Here is a 4,701-nt window from a genome sequence, read left to right as displayed (position 1 = left end):
GCATAACCGAGTCCAGGGTGCAATTGAGTGAACTGCCTTGTCTAGTCGTCTTGCTCCGATTCTAGGCTACCGTGGGTAAGTCAGTCTAGCGTATAGCTCATTTCACACTGTGATTCTCTTTCTCCTATCTAGATCTGCTGCCTGCCAGATTCAGTTAAGAAGAACACAATTAAGCATTTTTCTTCCAGATGTGAAAAAAAGTTATAGAATTGGATAACTTTTCTCAATGATGTTTTCAATTGCAGGAGCTCAGCTTGGCCTCTTTTCCAACCGTGTAATAATAGCAGCTTTTCAGCCAGAATATATGCATCTGTTTCATCCTTCTGACAGAGTCTAAAGGCTGCCTGAAAGCCGCATTTGCAAGGTGCATGCTCCTACTCAAAAACATTTTATTTTGTGAAATTCTCCTTGGGGAGGAAGAATAAGGTTGTACGATTCACTGCTGATAAAAAAAAAAAAACCTAGACTGCACAATGGCTGGTAATAGCCTCACGTCTGTCAGTGCTCTCCTTATAAATTTCCTGTATGCCCTCTCCCTGTGACAGTGAGGAGCAGAGCCACAGTGTCAGCTGCTTCATGGATGAGGACATCATGGAGGCCCAAGAGCCAGATAGCTCAATTACACAGTACTGCTATTCTGTATTACTAACGACAGATTGACTGGTCGGATGGAGATATTTAAAGGTGCACAGACACACGCACACACCCCACCCTGTGCATCAAATCCTCAGTTAAGCCCAGCTGCCTTATTGTGGTGCTGAGCGTGTGTGTGCTCGTGTTTCCTCTGTCAGGCCCGGCAGTGGACGGTGCTGACCTGCTAGGCAGAAGAGAGGAGGAGAAGGGGAGTGGAAAAGCCAATTAAAGGAAAGATCACTTGTGTGTCTGCTGGAGTGTCTCTGAGAGCCTCTCACGGTTAACCTTTCCTGCTGGAGAGTGAGAAAACGAGAGAGGAACGAGGGAGAGGACACAGAGGAAAAACCAGCCAGGGAGATCAGGCGTTTCGACTTTAATGGTCCCTCAGTGTTAGAGTGAAGCTGGTTAATTTGCCTTTCCTTTTTCTGGGTGCTGCAGGGTTTAGCTTTCTGTCAGGCCATTGTTGTGTGAGGAACTTGTGCAGGAATAATAGAGGCAACACAGATGTCAGATATTGCATGTGTGTGCTGCTGAGGAAAGCGTGTGTTGGCGCGGTTAGCCGTTTTCAGATTCTACTGTGGGTCAATTTTAACATGGTCCTGGAGTCAGAAGTAAATTATACAAACTCTTCATGAGCTACTGTTGTCTTGCTGAGGGTGTGTTAGAAAGCAGAAGTGCTTAGCGTGTGATTTCTTACTATTAAGCACTTGTGATTGCGAGTCCAAATGTATGCTATGCATCACAGCGGCGGAGGACAACACAAATTGGGGTTAAATTAATGGGGGGAGCATTGTGTGTATGTGTGCGAGTGCAGGGTGGGAGGGGCGGATGAGGCAGTGCTGCGACTGACAGTGTGTGGCAGCATAAATTGGGGTTAGATTAATGGGATGCAGATCTGCCTCTGTGCTCTGACCCTCATCAGGGTAGAGATGAGTTGTGTGTCTCAATTAACCTCAGCAACACAGAGAAAGCATACATATAAACATGGACACACAGAAATCAAGATGCTGCTGCTAACACTGCTCTGTCAGCTTTTTAAGGATCGCTAGAGCCAAACAAACACTGCATTCAGAGGAGTTTGATGTGCTTTTCAGTTTGTGTTTAAGTTTGGAAGGAAATCTCCTCTCCTTCCTTCACCTCTTTAATTGTATGCATGGCATGTAGATCCCTGCAGTGCTGCCAGAATGATTGCAATTAAAGGGAATCCCTCTTCCATCCCCCCTCCACCACTTCACTCTACACATGAACACACACCTTTCTAGTCCTCCCTCGTCCACTGACGGCGGTGTGAAGTAGCACCAGCCAGACTCAAGTAGGCTTAATCAGACTGGAGAGTCACAAATATACTTTCTCCATCCATCCACTGACTGCTGCTTTCAATAGACTGAGCCTCACTTTCTAAATATAGATGACTGAAAAGTAGAGACAGAGAGATGCTTTACATATAGATTCCAGTGATCAGGAATAGGATACTTTTTCCCCATTAAAGCAAGTTTCTGTTTTTGCTGGTTACATGCCACATGTTATCGCTTTAAAGTGCAAGATTGCGCAACACCGGCATGTGTTATCACGATCATATTGTGGACATTGAGAATTGAAATGAAGGTCTGCGTCTTATCGGGTCAAAAGGAATGGCATTGCTCCTCCGACTGGCGGGAGACAGAATTGCATGAGACTGAGGCGAGTAAAGGTGAGAGGCAAAATTAATACAGAGACACACGGCAATGGAGACGGCATAGATATTTTAGTTTGTCTCTAAATGATATTAGCATAAAAGAGAAAGAAAGATGTATTTCATGTGTGGTTATTATTCTACACTGCTTGCACGAAGACAGTTGGATGCCCTCTTTTCTGCCACAAAATCCCAAAAGTATGCAGATCTTGACATGCACGAGAGGGAGCGTCAGAGAGCGTTTTGGTATTCCTCCCTGTTTCTGTGTGGCTGGCCCGCTGACTGGCCCAGATGTTGGCTAATTAACACCAGTGTTAAAGATGCTCTTCATCAAGATGATTAAATAATCAAATAATTAATTTATTAAGCAGGGGCTTGCACTGCCTGCTATGATCTCTGGCACAAAGCCTGGTAAAAAAAAAAAGAAGAAGAAGCGGTACAAGAGGGTGGAGGCAGAAAAGCTGAGATACGGTATGTTTGAGAAAAGTGTGTTTTAAAACTCTGACACTCACGTACAATTTTAGGCAAACTGTGGTGTCTCGCACTAAAGGAGAGGACTCCCATTCCCCGTGTGCAGTGACGGTTAGGCAGTGTTAGGCAGTTAGGCAGCCCAAACGTAGACTTGGGCCTCTGTATTTTATACGTTTCATTATGTTCTGAGGCAAATGAAATTAAAAACCAGTCAGTTGCAGTGTGCAAAAGAGAGAAAAAAAAACCTCTTTGTATCTGTAGAAGTGTGTTAGAGAAAGAGATTATCTCTCATTACTCGGAGAGAACATTGCCCCACGTTAACACAGTCGGACCAGACAGATAGATGGAGCACAGATATGAGCTGAAGCAGGCCAGCAGGGAGGAGAGACACAGAGGAATGAGGGAAGTGACAAAGATGTTTCATCATGGTTATTTCCACTGGTGCAAGGTGGTAGCATTAACTGGGATGGGGGGGGTTAGCGTGTGCCACCTTCAAACAAAGCCCCGTGTACCTCATGCACACACTCACGTTCGCACTAACACACACGTCCGGGCTTCCGCAGCTCTCATTTTAAACACTCCTTTAGCCATAATCATTTTCATATAATTCACTTTCATACAATTCCTTCTCCTAATCATTATCAGGCCCACTAACGTCTTAATGACTTCATAAATTTAAGCTATAAAAAGTAATGGAGAAAGACAAATGAGATAATTAGGAATAAATCTTAGTGGAAAGCCATTTATCAAAACATGGAGAGGCCCTGAATATTCCCCACCATTAGGCTCTGCTGTAATTAACACGGGCTCTCAGTTATGAAGGAAACCTGGTAGCAGAGATATTAAGATCCAAAAGCCTCACTGTTATTAAATTGACCGATGAATCTGCGACGTATAATATGATGTGGATTATTAGGATCCTTTTTAATTAAAAAGAGCGTTAAGATTTTTTTTTTTTTTTTTGATATTTAAATTTTTAACGCTTTAATGGTGGCTTGAACTCATCTCTCTGTGGTTATGGTGCAATGAGACGAAGAGAGAGAGGGAGAGAGGAAAAAAGAGAGAAAGAAAATGATGAAACGGGGGAACGAAAGTGAGTGAATAAGTGTGTGTTTTGGTGTCTGTGTGGTTGGGGCAGCGAGAGCAGCAGCAGCAGCAGCATCGGAGGGAAAAGTAATCTCACACTCGTACTTTCATATTCTCCTTTGGTGAAGACTGTGTAAGTACATGAGAGAAAATGGAATTCTAATTTAACAAACTCCTAACTAATGCATATACGGACTAATGCATATACAGACAAGACACTATTAATTCGTATTATCTTTAAAAGAGCAAAATGTAATGTAATGGTTTGCTCTGATTAGTCAGAGTACGAATCACATCCAGTGCTTTATTTAAAATTAAAAAACTATATTTCTGTGCTCGTCTCTCTCAGTGCTCTCTCTCTCCCTCACACACACACACACACACCTCCTCCTTTGTCCTCCCAGTCCAGTCGGCCTCCACACTTTCAAAAGGATGTCACAGGAAAAAGTGAGGGATTTTCCCTTTTTTTCCCCTTCTCTCTCTCTTTGACCTTCAATCTGGGTCTGGTTCTTGAACAATGGGGCCTCTTTAAGATTCATCATATCTGCGTTGATTTTCGTTATCGCCCTTTGAAAATGTATTTATTCTTTCTGTGAGTTACTGTATGAATATTCTGTATTTGGCAAGATAGCATATTCTTATTGGTATTTAAAAGCATAGTGCTCATAATGCAAGCCCTTTTGAACCGGCAGATATTGTTACTGAGATGAAACTATTTTTTTTTTAACTTTAATTATTCCTGTTTATTGGACTACTGGATATGCAGCCTTGAAGCTTTGTATGCAGATAAAAGGTAAAGAGAGCTATGGTTTCTTATAGGATGCTCTGCGGTGATGTGT

Source organism: Copadichromis virginalis, linkage group LG5 (assembly GCF_057382275.1).
Source record: "Copadichromis virginalis isolate Kocher_CV1m ecotype Utaka linkage group LG5, C_Virginalis_male_GT1.1, whole genome shotgun sequence".
Taxonomy (NCBI): Eukaryota; Metazoa; Chordata; class Actinopteri; order Cichliformes; family Cichlidae; genus Copadichromis; species Copadichromis virginalis.
Note: the sequence above shows the minus strand (reverse complement) of the source record.